A 17,500-nucleotide genomic window follows, 5' to 3' on the forward strand; every position below is an offset into this window, starting at 1 on the left:
AAACAAACAAAGAAAGAACTGCCCGAGGCAAGAGGAACACTCTGTCCCTCCTTTCTGCCTCCCTGGAAGCAGGGGAAAAAGAATTTTTTTTTTTTTTAAAGTCTCCCATCCCAGAGGAATCTATCAAGTCAGAGGTCTGCTTCCATGCCCTTCCATGATTCTCAAACGGTTTAGTGGGGTTTACCCAGGTTAGGAAAAGGAGGGGACTCCTTTGGCCTGAGACCAGGCGAGATTCTCCCCCTCCCTCCCGCCTCCCTCCGTGCAGTTGGGACGGGGTGGCCTAAGGGTGGGGAAATTGAAACCAAAAAACAAAAGCCGTTCAACGGAGAGGAGCCGGAGGCCAAGTCAAAGGCTCTGACCTGAGCACAGAGCTTTCTGCATTTGAATGAAGCGATTGAACGAGGCCCTGCCGAATGGATCCTCCTGACGTCCCCGCCCCCGCTTCCAGGAGACAGTCCAGTCGATTTAGGACCCGATTTGGGACCGATCGGTGGAGGAGGCCTGGGCGGCGGCGGCAGTGGCGGCGGCGGCGGCGGCGGCGGCGGAAGCAGCGGCGGGGGGCGGGGGGGGGGTGCGCGGGCGGGGGCGGGACCAACGGTCGCTCCAGCTCTGCCTGCCTGCCTGCCTGCCTGCCTGCCTGCGGGGCTGAGGCCTGAGGGCCACGCTGGTTCCTGCCACTCAGGGAAACTTGTGCGGGTGTTGCCGAAAGATCGCCCCCCCCAACCCCGTCCCTGACGAGCCAAATAACCCAGAGACAGGGTCTTAGAGTTTAGAAGAAAAGAGGCAGCTTGATTGCTTTGCTGGGCAAAGGGGACTCACAGCAGGCTAGTAGTGCCTTCCAAACTGTGAACCCGTCTTGGGGTTGGGGTTTCATGCTTCTGTGGACGAACAGGTTGGAGCATGAAAGGGAATCACAACAGGCGGGAGCATAAAAGGTGCTCATGATCAACAAGGGTCTCTGATAAAACTTCCTCCTAAATCTGGATGAGTGTCTGGTAACATGGGACCTCCTGGTGGTCTAGTAGGTCATCAGCCCGTGACCTTCTTTCTCTGGTCAGACTCACCCGGCGGCACCAGCGCCACGGAGGAACTCGGGGTGGGGGGGTGGGAGGGGGCTGGTCGTTCTCCTGAGCTTATCCTCCCGTGACTCCCTTCCTGGGGAAAGACTCAGACGTCAAACATGATTGTCAATTTGAACGATCAGAGGAAGGTCCAATCAAACAAACAGTTAGAATCGACAACTTTAGCTGCTTTGAACAGTGGGCCTGGGGCTGGGAGCGGTGTCTGGTCAGTCGAGTTTGCTGATCGTTCTAAAAGCAAGCAGTAAGCATAAAGCCCAAAATTGGCTTAGCCTAAGTGCGGCCACTTCATGATTCCTCCTTCACTGGGGGCCGAGGCGTGGGGGAGGGCGGGGGTGGGGGACACGACTGAGGTGGCGACGAACTTCTCCGTGAATGCTCGGAGCCGAACTGCTCTCTGGGCCTAGGTCCAAAAAAGGCCTGAGTCTCAGCTATGACAGGTTCTCTCTCTTTCTGGGCACATGGACTGACTCGCCCCGCATCCTCCCATCCTGTCAGACCCTTCGGACACGCACCTCCACCCGAGGAGTTCTTTGGCCTCGTCCAGAAAAAACAAACACACGCACGAACAAAACCAACCGAGCACACAGAAACCCTGATGATCTCCTTGGACCCCATTCACTTCGGAGAGTCCCTCTCGTAGAAATCCCCTCAGCTCGATGATTTCACCATAGCCGCCTCCCTTTCTCTGCCGCAGTGACCCCCACCCCCACCCCCACCCCTGCGTGGGCCCTGTCCCTCTACCTATCAAAAACCAAACCCCAGGAGAAAAGAAAATCAGAATGCTGCTTTGAGCCACTGGATCTGTGAAAGGAACCAAACAGAAAGCCGAAATAACCAAACCAGCCGAACACCAAAAGCGAACAGACAGATACCCCAGAAAGAAGGGCACGCTGACCCTGGCCCCTTTCCTTCCTGGAATCAGGACATAACATACATCTACACCCCCCCCCCTCCCCGGCCAGGGCCTGTCTTTGCTCAACCCAATAGAAGAGCATTTATGTTTTGCCAGTTTTCTGGGTCCTTCTTTGTTTCATAAAACTGAGAAGAAATACGTGTGGAAGTTCTCTCCTATGAATTGAACAGACTGAAGATCCTTTAAATAACCAAATGAGGTGGAAGTGCCGAGAGTACCATACGGGAACACACCGAGACACATCATCATCAAATTGACCAAAATTAAGGGTAAGGAGAAAATATTAAAATGAGCGAGAGAAAAGCAACAAATAACATACAAGGGAACTCCCGTAAGGTTATCAGCTGATTTTTCAGCAGAAACTCTACAGGCCAGAAGTGGGTGGCACAACATATTTAAAGTGATGAAAGGGGAAAAGTGACAGCCAAGAATACTCTACTCAGCAAGGCTCTCGTTCAGATTTGAGGGAGAAATCAAAAGCTTCACAGATAAACGAAAGCTACAAGATTTCAGCACCATCAAGCCGGCTTTACAAGGAATGTTAAAGGATCGTCTCAAGTCATCAAACCCTAAGAAAAGAGAACAAAAACATGACAGAGAAAGGGAGGGAGGGAGTGGGGAGAGAGAGAGAAAGAGAGAGAGAGAGAGGGAGAGAGAGAGAGAGAGGAGACCTACAAAAGATGGCTTTGCCTGTTTAGGGTCTTCCATTGTTCCTTATACATTTTGAAATTGTTTGTTCTAGTTCTGTGAGGAATGTCGTGAGTATTTTGACAGGGGTTGCACGGAACCTGCGGATTGCTTTGGGTAGTGTGGCCATTTTGATAGTATTGATTCTGCCAATGCAAGAGCACAAGACAGCTTTCCATTTCTTTGTGTCATTTCAGATTCTGGAGTATAGGTAACCTCCTCGATTAAGTTTATTTCTAGGCATTTTACTGTTTTTGACGCAATGGAAGTGTTTATCCCAGTTATAAAATTCTGGTTTTTAAAGTGGAGGAGGGGAAAAAAAAAAAAAAAAAAAGGAAAGGAAAGGCCACAAATGGCAAAATATCCTTCTTTCTTACGGGTGAATTGTATTCCATTGTGTGTGTGTGTGTGTGTGTGTGTGTGTGTGTGTGTGTGTGTGTGTCCCCTCTTTTTATCTATTCAAATATTGATGTGCACTTAGGATGCTTCCGTATCTTGGCCATTATAAATGATGTTGCTGTTAATAGCAGGGTGTGTGTATCTTTTTGAATTCATCCTTATTTTGCGGTTGGCTTTATTCCTTTGATAACTATGTAAGTTTAAAAAGCTAAAGCGCTAAACCTTCCTGGAAACAATGAACAGTACGTATATGTAAATTAAAAAATATGTGTGCAGTAAAAAATTAAAAAATAAATACATGAATAAAAAAGAAAGAAAGACAAGGAAATTAGCTATCAAGCCATGAAAGACATGGAAGAAACTTAGAAGACATCTTACTAAATCAAAGAAACCGGTCTGAAAATGTTACCAACTGGACAATTCCAACCAAAGGACATCCTGGAAAAGGCAAAGCTCTAGGAACAATAAAAAGATCGTGGTATCCAGGGGTTTGGGGAGAGGGAGGGAAGGAGGAATGAACAGATACAGCGTGTGGGATTTTTTTAAGGTGATGAAATTATTCCGTCGGATACCATAGTGGTGGCTACATGTCATTATGCATTTGTCAAAACCCATAGAACGTACGACATCAAGAGTGAACCGTCATGTAAACTATGGACTTTGATTGATAATAGCGTGTCCATGTCGGACCATCAGTTTGACCAAATAGGCCACACTGATGAGGGATGTTGAGGGGAGGGGAGGATATATGTGTGGGTGGGGAGGGCTGTGTGAGAACTCTCTGTATTTTCTGCTCAATTCTGCTGTGAGCCTGAAACTGCTCTAGGAAATAAAGTCTATTAATCAAAAAACAAAAACAAGAACAAACACAACGAAACAAAACAAAACAGCCAAATGAGGTGAACCAGGATTCAGTCATCCAAAATGGAGCTGGACGGCCAGTGGGAGGAACTTGGTTACAGACATAGTCTTGTTTCGGGGAGGGGCACGTTGTCCCCTCCCTCTACACATCTTGAGTCCTCTGGGCTGGACTGATCCAAAAATGGACCCCAGACGGATCGTTGAGCAGGAGCGACAGGGAACCTCCTGTCTTTCATTCAAGCACTCATGTGTCCCCGAAGCAGGCAGCTTTTCTCCGTTTTAGGACAAGAAATCAGCCCTTTGTGCGAAATGGACCGGGCTGAGAGACTTTGGTTTTGGGTGACCCGTCTGTGAAGAATCGAGACGGAGTTTGGGTTTTGGGGGGGAAGCCCCTGAAAGAAGTCACGAGGTTGGTTGGTTTTCTCTAGGCTTCCGGGGCCTGAAGGCTCTCAGTGGGAGATCAGGGTGATTTCCTAAGTCCAGATGCAGGGAGGGCACCCTCCACGGAAGTGATTGATTTCCCGCTTTCAGGGAGACAGAAAGAAGAGTCTGAGGGTCCGGTCCCTCTTGCGTCTGCTGGCCGGCCCCTCGGCTTCTTCGGTCACTCTCATTTCTAACCTATCCGTGTGCCACGGAGGCACATACATGTTTGGGGTGGCCTCCCCTGGGTCCCGACACCGGCATCCATGGGGGGAGGGGGGGCATGAGTGGTCAGAACTGTATCAAGCTCAAGGGCGCCACCAACCGGTTTCAAAAACAAATCTGCCAGCAGCTGCTAGCTGCAGCCTTGTCGTTTCAAAGTTCCCGCCTTGCTCTTGTGGTGTTTTCTTTCGTTTCCCCTTCTCCACTTGCCCCGTGGGGTAGTCTGGTGACACACACTTCCAGTGCTTCTTTCTTGCATCTGTGTCTCCTGGGCTGCAGTCCTAAGAACCCCCCCATCCCCCCCCGGCCCCCCCCCCCCAATAAGCTCGTTTCTTTACCCTCCACCAGGTCTCCTGGCTTGGGAATCTCGGTTCACACCATGTGTCTCGTGTCCTCTCTGAATTCATGGGCCCAGCCATCCACCCTAAGGAGACGGAGGGAGGGAAGGAAGGCTTTGACCTGGCGACCTTCCTTGCCGGCATCCTCCGGATTTCGGACCCTTCAGTGTGCCACCCGCCACCCGCCATACCACCCTCACCCTGAGGCCTAGCCCTCGGGGCTCCGTCCACGCGGAAACCTGAACGCGGACGGACGGACCTGGATGGCGGGCGGGGTGGGGGTGGGGGGTGGAGGGGCTTGCTTCATCACCGCCGGAACCGTGGAGGCGACCGAGACAGACGCGTCCTTCAAGAGGTGAAGGGACACGTAGCCCGGGCTAGGTCCGTGCCACGGCATGTGATTTGGCTCTAAAAAGGAAACCAGGGGCCCGTGGAGCCGAGAGACCTGTGGGAGACAGGCGGGGCAGTTTCTGCGTGCACATGACTCCCTGAAAGGAGCCAATCTGAAAAGGTGGCATCCTGTAGGGTACCGGCTCTGGATGACGTTCATTCTCAAAAGGGCAAAAGCCCAGAGAGGGTGAAAAGATGAGTGGGGTTGTGTGTGTGCGGGGGTGAAGGTTGTGTCTCTCTCTCTCTCTTTCTCTCTCTCTCTCTCTCTCTCTCTCTCTCTCTCTCTCTCTCTCTCTCTCTGTGTGTGTGTGTGTGTGTGTGTGTGTGTGTGTGTGTGAGTGTGCGCGCGTGCGTGTGTGTGTGTGTGTGTGTGTGTGTGTGTGTGTGTGTGTGTTGTGGCGGGGGGGGTTGTTGATGAATAGGTGGAGCACAGGGGACTTTTAAGCAGCAAAACTCTCCGGTAGGTAGGCCCACGATGGGATGAAAACCAACGTGTTGGGTATGGCATTCCCTAAGATGGGGTGAACTGAAAGAACCCTTCTGGGTGTCTGCCCCTCAGCCGAAGTTTAAAGTCCTTCCTAAAGCCAGAAGGTAAAGACCCCCGTGAGCAATCTGAGCGGCCATTGCTGAGGGGTAAGAGCGAGGCCAGTGAATCCAGTGAAAGACTGACTGACTGACGTGGGGTCCTGGGTCCCTCGGCTCGACCCCCTTCCCCGGGAAACCGAAGCCTTCGACGCAGGGATGCGCTTTGACACGCTTATGTCTCATCAGAGAAGGTTTCTTCTGCCTGGCATTGTGTGACGGGGCCGAGAAACCCGTCCTCTCCTCCTTTGCATGAGGTAGCCGTCGCTCCCGCCTTGGCGCAGCGGTGAAGAAGGCTACCAGAAACACGGTTCTGCGTTTCTCTCTATACCGTGGGCGAGCGTCACGGCTTTTCCTTGCGTTTCACCATGCAGTCAGAGGGCATTATCAAAACTAAGCGTGCCATCCAAATTTTCCTTTTCCTTTTTTAAAGTGACTGTCAAGAACTTAGGCAGCATCGAGTGAAAACGTTGGGCACCTTCATCTCTTGGTTTGTATGGAGCCAGCTAGGTCATCAGACCCACATCACCATGATTTCTGAATTCTAAGATACTTTCCAATCCATGATATTGTACATTCCTGGGTCCTGGGATGTCATTCTGGTTGATCAGGTCAAAGGGAATGTGTCCCTCCGTAGCACTGATTAACACGTCAGCTTATTTAAACGACAACAGAGGAAATTCCCTTCGGGCGATATTCATTCCACACGCTCAAGGAAACCGATAGGTTGTGTGCCTGAGCCCACACAGTGTGACGCAAGAACGGGGTGGGGGTTGAGGGAGGGGGAACTCTGGCTAGTGTCCGGGACCTAACGGGAGATAGAGTGGAGGGTGATTTTTGCCCTTCTTCAGGGTCAGGGTGAATCGGCCCGAGGTTGACTTGTGCGCTCAGAAAGAGGGCCTTTATCGGATGCCCCGAGCCGACTTTTCTTTTCTTCTTCTTCTTCTTTTCTTTTTTCAGTTTTATTGATATAGGTTTGACATACAGCCCTCTATCAGTTTCAGGTGTACAGCACAATGATTTGACTTCCATAGATTGTGAAGTGATTATTAGGTAACTTTAGTGAACATGAAACAACGATATTTTAAAAGGGGGTTTAATCAACAGAACTGCTGTTTATGATGATCATCTATTCCTAAGAGAAAGGACAGATGAACACTCCAAAATGCAGGAAGTGCATAGGCACAGAATGATGAACAATCTTTACCCGTGCAGACGTTTTGACACCAGGATACGTGGAAAGCTGAAGTCTTAGAACATAGAAATATTTGGCTCTCCATTTGACCTGGAAATCTCCTTGTTGGAAAGAAGCTAATTTCTCCTCCTCATCCTCGTCCTCGTCCTCTTCCTCCTCCTGTCTTTTTAATTTAAAAAACAAATTTTTTTTTTAACAAAAAGTTTTTATCTTTTTGAAGGGGGGACGGGTCGTTAGGTGTCTTTATCTACGTTTTAAGTAATTATTTAGATTTATTCTACGTTTTCAGTGGTGGTAGTGGGGACTGAGCCCAAGGCCTTGTGCATGCTGAGCACGCACTCTACCGCAGAGCTCTACGCTTTCCCAGAAAGGAGCAAATTCCTAAACATAGAGCTGGATGAGCAGGTCAGCTTTTTGATCTCATAGAAGCAGCGGCCCTGTTCTCTGGGGGAACCGTCCTTATCTTGTCCGTCTCGACAACGTCAGAAACGTCTACATAGCTCACAATGGCCTGAGACTGAGGCCAGGGGGCTGAATCAGGTAGAACCTGAAACCAAATGGAAGAAACAAAAAAAGGGGGGGGGGCACGCGGAGGCCTTTTTAAACGTGCACACTGCTGCGAGGGCTCCCTCGTCGAAACTCTAATTCGCAGCCTTCTTAAGGAGAAATATACATCTGAAACGTCTTTTTTTCCACGCAGAGTTTAAAAGCTTTCACCCTCCGAGCCGAAAAACCTTACCCGTCCCATCGGTTCTTTCTAAGTGAGTGGGTTCTCTAGTGTCCTACGCGTCTGCTGGGAAACAAGCTGCTGGAAAACAAGCAACTAGAAACCAAGCTGCACCAACATTTCCATGAGCTTAAAATCTTACATTCACACTTAACTTGCTTAAAAATGCACACGCTTGCTTTGTTTTCATGTTTTACACAGTAGATGACCTAGAACATGCATGATGCTAAAGAAATTGTGTGAGGGGCAATCCTGAGATTGACCGTGAGGGCACAAAGGATGGCAGATATTTCCTTAGGGTAAAACAATGGACGGTCATGGGAAGCCAGATCAGCCATTAACAGAACTTGGTTCTGGCAGGAAAGCATGCGGTTTAACCCCGGGGAAATATTTGCTATCTCGAGATGTCCCAGAGGCAATCACAGGATATACGCTTAGAAATTTTGCATCCCCGGAGGAGGGTGATTGTTCCTGGAAGGGTTAGGCCTGAAATGAATCAGTTAGCCAGCAAGCAGAACTTCGTGCTTCTGGTATGAAATATCTAAAGCCCCACCTCTTTGATCGCATATCTTTTTTTTTTTTCCCCCCCTGAGCCGTAGACTCCCAATAAACAGGCTGTCGACCAGGCTTTTGGCACTCTAGATCCACGAGACCTTGAGTCCCCTGGTCCCATTTTTGCTCTTTACTTTGTCTCTTTGTTTCTTAATTCTTGCGTCGCCCGTCCTCAGACACGGTCCCGAACTGCGCTGGACGCAGCACCCGTCCTACCCGACTCATGAGTGACCTATAGTTTTTAAATGAAAGCTACAAAGTCTCTGGTCATGTCGATCTGCTGGTCTCGTCTGTATGAGACAGGGCATTACCTGAGTTTCAGAGACATACACAGACACACACAGACAGACAGACACACACACACACGCGCGCGCGCGCGCGCGCACACACACACACACACACACACACACACTCTAAAGGGAAAAAAGAACAAAGAAAGAGAAAGAGAAAGAAAAAGGCTCAGGGGAATAAAGGATTCGCTTGCTCTCTGTGACATGACCCAGCAGACCTAGTTGTCACAAGACAGGAAGCTCAACTCTCCATGTTCACATTATGTGTTCCTGAGCTTTCTTGCAGAAAACTCTCATGCATTTCTTTCCCCTCACGGAAGTCTTCTCTATTCCCCACAGAGCCTGGGGCGATGGCTCTGCACCCTGGAGGCGCCTGCGGCCGAGCCAAGATATTGGATGATTTGTGGAAGTGATCAGTGATCCTGAGACAAAGCCCTTCCTTTAGGTAGAAAAGCAAGTGGCCCCTGCTGCTCAGGGAGCTGGTGCTCCCCTTCCCCCCCTCCCGTCATGCCACCTTCTCCTTTGTGCACAAGCTATCGCTTTCGCAACAGAGCTTGGCTTGCCTGAGAGTCTTGTGGAAGCCATCCTCATTTCTATGGTACTGCCGTCCAAGGATCTGGAAAGGGCCCAGTCCCATGTATGCATGTAGGCACGTGTGTACGTCCCCGGCTTGTAGGCCTGACGTGTTTCTCCCTCCATATACACTTGCCAGAGTTCATTCACGAAAGAGCTCTATGGAACTGGTTTTCAAGGGAACATGCAGGCAGGGAATGCGAACAGGAAGGAACCCAAATGTTTTCCTTCAGGTTGACATGATCTGGGACAGATCCTTCCATCCAGAAAACCAAATGTCAAGGGATTGGTCTCGTGAAAAGAGCCATGTCTTGATTGTGATGAGCAGCGTTCGAGGTGAAACTTTTTGCCTCCCTAGGTTTACCCCGAATCCTTGAAGTTCCTGTGGGTTACCTCTGTCATGAAATGTGTCAGCCAGAAAAATAAAATAAAATAAAATAAAATAAAATAAAATAAAATAAAATAAAGAGTCTGGGAGCGATGGCTGGCTCGGTCTCAAGTCTCAGGAAGTGTTCACATCCCAAGCAGTCCTGGGGGGTAGTGTGTGTGTTGGGGGAGGGGGGAGGCGGCCCGTCTCTGAAAAATTGGTGCCTCCTCCACGTAGTTTTTGGTCCCTTGCAACTGGAGCGTCTGGCGACGTCCCTGGAATGTTTAGATCGTTTCCAAAGAAGATGAGATACGGAAGCGTTCGTTCCTGGCTCCATGAGTCGAAGGGGACGTGCTTTGATATCCTTCTGATAGGAAAGACTCGAGATCTGTCAGTGTGTTGGCCGACATGACTGGTATACCTTCGGAGGACGGATGGACCGACAGACAGACAGACAGACAGACAGACCGGAATACACACATACTTACTTACTTACATACGTACGTACGTACATACGTACATAGATACGTATGTGCATACATACATATATACATACAAGTAAAATAAAATAAAATAAAATAAAATAAAATAAAATAAAATAAAATAAAACAAAACAAAACAAAACAAAACAAAAGGATGCTGTGAGGAGAAAGTGTCTGTTTCTGGCTAGGACCAAATCGTGTCCGTACGTGGACCGGTTGGGAAACACTTGTGTCCCAGACGGTTCACCGTGACTTCCTCGTGAACATTTGCTGTGACCGATTCGGGCTTGCTTCGGAATAGTCACGGTCTCCGGAATAGTCACGGTCTCGTTCTGAGGAACGTCTCCTGGAAAGCATGTGGAGACCATCTTCGTCTGCCGTCCTTAGGAAACGTTCCAGCAGAGCGGGTGTCCGAGAGCCTCTAGGGACGATGGCTATGCTTAATGGACTTCTGTCCATCTTCAGGCCGAATTTCGTGGAAGCATGCTGATCTGGCCAGCTGACAAGTCTGAATGGGGGTGATTTTTGGTAGAAATGCGCGTCCTTGGAGAGACCAGGGGAAGGGGAGCATGTCTCAGTGGAAACTCTCGTACAGCGTGATAGAGATGAGAATGCGGTTCTGTGTCATCATCTTTGCGTGCTTCCCGCCACCCTCCCCCTCCCCACCCCGCCCTGCCTTCCACTGATACGCTGGGCCACGTCACGCGTGCTTCGAGTTTTCTCCGATAGTTGGCCAACGCTCTTCCGACTCCCGTTGCCCATGGTTCTCCCGCTTTGGACTTGGCATCCTCGAGAACCAAAGCCGCCCTTTCCCTGAAGCCCCGCCGAGCCGGACTGAGCAGCTGGACATCTGCTGGAGAGAGATCACTGCCGTGTCCCCTCTCGAGACCCTCCTCCTGCCCATTGCTGTGGAGGCCGCTTGGAAAGTGGACCTGAACCCGCATGCGTTTTTCAGGCCGCCCGAGCCTCTTCGAGCCCGACGCCTTGACATCTTCCAGAGTGGTGGCGCTCCGGACTCACACCCGGGGTTTCTCGTTGGCTTCGGCCACGGACCTTTGTCTTCCTGGAACGAAAGACCAGACCGGTTTCATCAGGTGGAACCATCTGCCTGGTGGCGGGACTGTCGTGGAGCCCTATGGACCACCCCGAAATGTATGTGCAGCCCAAGGGTGATCTCTCCAGCTGAACAACCATCGAGGCCCAAAAGGATCCCCCCCCGCCCCCGCCCCGGGAAGAAAGAAACTTTGACCTTGACCCTTAGCTGCCCGAATGAGAATTTGGATCGGGGTTGGGTAGGGTGATGGAGATCTCCCTTGGCCCAGTTCCCGTGCGCAGGACTTTCAATGACTGTGTCTTCCTGAAAGGACACCCGCCCCCTGACCATGCTGTCTCGTCATCAGTTTGTTTCCACGAGGGATGAAGTGTCATTGTGTGCACGGCAAAGTTGGCCGCTGCCTGTTCGGTCCGCCATCGCTCCGTAAAGGACCGAGGAAGTGTGCGTCGTGACCAGTGACAGATTTCGGAGCCCGTGGGTGGTGGACGGGTGTGTATCTGTTATCCAGGTCACGCGCGACGCGGTGTGTCGTGGTGTGGCCCGCCCGGCCACCCCACCTCCCTTCCCCCATGGAAAATCAAGAGAGAGTATTGCCCGAGACAGACGAAAGTGCAGCCACGAAACCTAAAAGGATGACCCTGGATGTCAACTTGGAGGTGGCTAGGAGACGGCTGAGCATGCATAGGACCACACTGCCACCGTGTGGGATGCTGCACATGTGTCGCCGTCGTGGTTTTCAGCTCCTCCACCTATTGCCCTCACCTACATCCACTCTTTATCTCACTGAACTCTTTTTGAACTCTTTTTTTTTTTTTGGGAAGACAGTGAGAATTTTCTCTCTCTCTCTCTCTCTCTCTCTCTCTCCCTCCCTCCCTCCCTCCCTCCCTCCCTCTCTCTCTCTCTCTCTCTCTCTCTCTCTCTCTCTCTCTCTCTCTCTCTCCCCTACTCTCTCTCATAATTGACCTGACAATAGGATGTCAGTTTTCACGTGTCCAACATAGCGATTCGGGATTCTTCCATGTTCCACGATGATCACCGCGATGAGTCTGGTTACGGATCCGTCACCGGACAGCGTCATGACAATAGTATGGATTGACTCGACTCGCCCTGCTGTCCATGACAACCCGTGATTAATGTATTTAATAATTGGAGATAACTGGAAGCTTGTACTTATTCCTCTCCCTCACCCATTGCACTCATTGTTCCTTCTTGGTATCCATGAGCCTGTTTCAGCTTCCTTGCATGTGTTCCTGCGTATTGTCTTGGGGATTCTGCCTCGAAGTGACAACATCCCTCTTGGACTTAGGTCACTTGGTTAACATCATCCCCTCAAGGTGTAGGTCTCTCCAGACCACGTGACACTGTCCATTCGTCCATCCGCGGGCCCTTAGTGGAACTGCCGGGTCTTCCAGGAGTTTCCTGTGGGATGTTTTGAGGGACTTCTGTCCTGTATTCCCTAATGGCTTTCCTCCACCTCCGTTTTGCCCTCTCCCCCTCGCCCCCACCGCCAACCCCTGTTCCGTGTTGCCTTCTGTCTTCTGTCGGAGAGCGGATTCTGTCAGGTATGAGTCCATAGCTCTGTGTCCGCCCGCCAGCCCGCCCACCCGGCCCCATCGAACGGTGGTCTCTATCACATGTTCCGTCAGAAGCAGGCACTTTCTGCTTGTTTTTGGAACTTGCTGTCGTGATTCCAGGTTCTGGGCCTGTCTGGATATCTCTTAAAAACAGAAATGCGTGCGTTTTCCCCCTTTTTTAATTGTTTTTGTTTACTTATTTATGTATTTACTTGCTTACTTATTTACATGTATTTATTTATTTAGGCTTTTTGTTGTTGTTGTTGTTCTTGTTGCTGTTGTTGTTTTTGGTTGTTGTTTGCTTATTCGGGGAGGGGAGGTAATTCGTTTCTTTTGCTGGTTTGTTGCCTGACTTAGTGATTGCCTGACTCACCGACTTCCTTATTTACTTGAACGGAGGTCCTGAAGATCGAACCCTGGACCTTGCGCGTGCTGGACAGGCACTCTGCCGCTGAGTTCTACACACCATCCTCCCCCGCCCCCGCCCCTTCCCCATTTGGATACAAAATAATTTTTTTTTTCTTTTAAACTGAAAAAGTCAGTTTGGGTCTCCTGCCCGTGTTTCATCATTGGTTTGTTGGCTTCTAGGAGGTGGAGTTGACCGAGTTCTTGGACTGTTTAGGAGAGGAACCCCTGATGGGCTGTGGTGGTGCTTTTTCTACATTTTTGTTTGTTTGTTTGTTTGTTTGTTGTTGTTGTTGTTTTTTGTTAAAACCCCAGAGTAAGTTCTACAACTTGATTTCCCTTTGGTGGTGGGTTTTGTCGTTTGTTTTCATGTTTTTTTTTTTTTTCCACATGGGGCTACAGTTTCCTTGTCCACGTGTGACTGTGTGTCAAACACACACACCGACACACACACACAGACACAGACACGGGCACACATGCACACACAGACACGCGGATGCCCATGCACAGTGTTGTTCTGTGTAGATGCACTGAACCTCGATTTACCGAGCGGGTGGCTATCGACTCGCCCCCCCCCCCCAACCGCCGCCCGCATTTTTTTGTTTTTCCTCCTCCTCCCTGTGGTTGTGGTCAGCCGTGCTGACGTCCGTGTTCTCACGACCGACCGCGAGTGCGTTTTCCCCACGCGCCCATTTGTTGTCTTTGGGCTTTGTCGCGATCTGTGCCGAGATCGATTTTTCTTTCCACTTCGATGGGGTTGACGGTCTTCATCCTTTCTTTTCTAGCTTCTGGGCTTTGCCTGTCTGCTTTCAAAAGACCTCCTGCATTCGAGAGGACGGACTCCAAAGCCGATTCCTGCGTTGTTCTCGGAGCGCTCGCCTGGTTTCGGTTTGCCAGCCCCCGCCTTCCCTCCCTGTTTCCCTCCTCCCCTTCCCACCCCCCCCCCCCGCCGCCGGGAACCCGGGATCTCGTCCTGGTCGCTCTGGGCCACCCGCCGGCGTGTCCGTGTGATCTCCCCCGCCCGGGGAATCGCGTGGGGAGCGCGTCCCCTTCGCGGCAGCCGCCCGCCCGGCCGGCCGTGTCTTGCCAAACCCCGGCTCCCTCCGTCCTCCCCGCCCTGATCTGCTGCCGGGGTGGGTCGCGTCGCGTCGCGTCGCGTCGCCTCATGCCGCCGTGCCGTGCCGTGCCGTGACGAGGGTGAGCGGGCTCCGAGGCGGACGCCACGGGGTCGCGCCGGCCGGCCGCCCGGCGCCTCAGCCCGGGACGGTCTCGGGCGTTTGGGCGGCCGGCGGTCGGGATCGGTTCCGGGGACGTTGGCGACGGCTGTCGGGCGCCATCTGGCTGCCGCTCTTGAGATCGTCCCTCTTCTCCCGAGCGTCGGCGACCTCGGCAAGGGATGGGGCTCGGCGGCGGGGCCCGAGGCAGACTTCGGGGAGGCTGGCGACACCGGCGGTGACAGTCCCCGTGGCGCTGAGCCGCGGGCGCGTCCTGCTCTCGGCGCAGATTGGACTCGCAGGCTGATGAGGGGGTGACTGTCGCCGCGCTCCCGGGATCTCGTGTGTAGGGGGAAGCCGTGTGGCCTGGCCTGGTCGACCAGCATCCGCCTGTGCCCCTGCAGCCGCGGGGACCGACCCGAGCCGATCGGACACGGCCTGCGCCGTGCCGCCGCGGGGGAAAGGGACGGGGTGTCCCGCGCCCGGGCCGCCGGCGGCTAGGTGGTCCGGCCCTCGTCTGTGTCCCTTGGACGACTGCTCCCGAGGCGAGGAGCGGCCCGGGCCCAGTGCGGTGAGGCCGGGGACGGGCGCGCTGGGGTTCCCGGTCGTCGGAGGCGCCTCCTTGGATGAAATGTTTTCTGAGTCCCGATGGACCCGGAGACGTGGCTGGGCCGGCCCCTGTTGGCGCGGGAGGCCAGGGAGGGCGCCCCCCGGCCCGTAAGCCTGCCCGCGTGGGTTCCGGTGGCATTTGAGGGACCGAGACTTCATCCGGACTCGGGGACCGGCACGGGGGCGTCCTGCGAGGGATGTGGGGGAGGCAGGCTTTCCCCGGCCCGGTGCTCGGGAGCGGTCCCTCGTGGGGGGCCCTCTCCTCGGAGGCGCCTCTGTGGCATCTCCCCGAGTCCCCGGCCACGCGGGCGAGAAACGGGCAGGGCGTCCCCGGCCCGATCCCGTCTCCCTCTCGTCCCTTCCCATTCCCACTGCGCCTCCTCAACCCCTCCCCCTCCCCCTCCCCCCCCCCCGGTCGATCAGATGGCCCCCGAGAGCTTCGGGGCTGCCATTTATGGGGGTAGGGCTGGGGGCAGGTGGCCGGACCGAGGTCCCGGGGCCCCCCCTGCAAATCGTGGACCCGACCCGTTTCCGGGTGCTGTCATTTTTCCTTTCGTGTTGGGCATTTTCTGCCAGCAGATAGGTGCTGACACGGTCTTTCTCGGTGTCTGTCACCGAGTGTTGGGTCTCCGGACGCGTGTGGGGCTCTTGGGCTTTGTCTCTGCGTGAGCCCTGGCCTGGTAGAAGCTGACTCTGCTTCTGACACTTGAGCCGCCCGCTCGGGCCTGCGCGCCGGCTCTCGTGTGTGCGTCCGGCTGACGTGGCCCGTGGTGCCGCCTCCGGTCTCTGGTGGCCCGAGGGCGGTGGGGTGAGGTGGCGGCGTGGGTCTTTTACCCCGTGCGCTCCCTGCCGCAGGCACCCGGTGGTGGCCGGCACGACCCCATCCTCCCAGGCTCCGTGCCGCGTGTCAGGCATTCTCCGCCTGGGGTCGTTGGCCACTCTCCTCGTAGAGGAACGAGGAGTGGGTGGCGCCTGGCGAGGCTGAAGCAGGCCCCCCTCTGGTGGTTGTCCTCGCCGGGCCCTCCCTTCTGGCTCTGGGGCTTCCCTGCCCCATGGCTCGCTCGCTCGCTCGCTCACCTGACCGATGTGGTGACGTCATGCTCTCCCGGGCCGGGCCTAAGCCGCGCCAGACGAGGGACGGGACGTTCATGGTGAACGTGGCCTCTCTTCTCGTTCTGCCTGCGGGCCCCTCGCCTCTCCTCCACCGCCCGTGGGTGGCGGGGGCAAGGAAGGGGTGCGGACTCCGGCCCGACCTCGGTCTCCCGTGCCTCGTGGTGTCGGCGGGGCCGGGGTCTTGTGACGCGGCAGACACCTCTCGCCTCCTCGCCTGCTCGGCGTCTTGTCTCGCGAGCGGCCCTCCCCCGCGGTGGGGGAGGGCTGCCCCCGCCGCCACGCCACGTATCCCCTCGCCGGGGTGCGAGCGTGTCTCGCCTTGGCCCTCTGTGGTGCCCCTGGAGCGCTCCAGGTTGTCCCTCAGGTGCCCGAGGCCGAGCGGTGGCATCGCTTCCCGTCCCCAGCGTGTCCTCTCGGGTAACCCCTGCGGTGGTCGTGTGTCCCGAGCCACTCTCTTGAGCAGTGGGGGAGGGGTCGAGACGGTAAGCGAGGCGTGGCCCCGCTCCCCACCCTCGGTTGGGGCCGGGGCCGCCTCCTGGTCGTCGTCCTCACCCTGTACGGGGGGGACTGACGTGGCCGGGCGCACGCCGGGTGGGTCCCCCCCTCTGCGGGGCTCGCGCCCGGGCGTGGGAGCGGACGTGGTGGGGCCGGGTGATGTGCCGGTGGGGGCGGGCGCCTGTCTCGTCCCCACGCGGCCTTGGGTGCGTCTCCTCGCGAGGCGGCACGGGCTTTCCCCGGCCCCGACCGCGAACGCTCGCTTTTCGGCCCGCTGCTTACCCCTACCGCAGGCCCCTCCTGCCCAGCCGAGCGCTGACGTCCGCCTCGGTGGACTTCCGTAGGCCTGAAGGGGGCCCCCGCTGGGTAGGGGGCGATGCGCCCTCGGTGAGAAAGCCTTCTCTAGCGATCTGAGAGGGGAGCCTTGGGGGGTACCGGACAACCCCCAGCCGCCGCTCCTCCATCCAGAGCGTGCAGTCGCCACGGGGAGCGACTGCCGCAGCGTGTGGGCAGGGCCCCGCCGCTTTGGCGTGTGGGTTGCGCCGGCCCCGCGGCGGGGCCGTGTGCTGCTCTTTGCCTGCTGTGGCCCGCGCCTCCCCCCTCCGAGTCGGGGGAGGGTTCTGCCGGGCCGGGCCGGGCCCGGCGTCTGGCGCGGGGCCGTGCGAGCGCGCGTGCGTGCGCGCGGGCTTTGCCTCCCCGGTGCGTGCCGTGGGGGGAGGGGCAAGGCGGTCCACCCCGACTTTGCCCCCCGTTGTCTCCCCGCCGCGAGGAGCCACCCCACCTGTTCCGGTCCCGAGCCGCAGCCACCGGTGGCGGTGCGTGGGCTACGGGTCGGGCCGCCTCGCTCGGGAGCGTTTCCCCGGGCCGCGAGGCCTCCTGGGGGCGAGCCAGACGAAGCAGGATGATGTGGGTGGTGGACGGACAGACCGGACAGACAGACGGACGAGTGAGCGAGC

This window comes from Vicugna pacos, unplaced genomic scaffold, assembly GCF_048564905.1.
Source record: "Vicugna pacos unplaced genomic scaffold, VicPac4 scaffold_8, whole genome shotgun sequence".
NCBI classification, from domain to species: Eukaryota; Metazoa; Chordata; class Mammalia; order Artiodactyla; family Camelidae; genus Vicugna; species Vicugna pacos.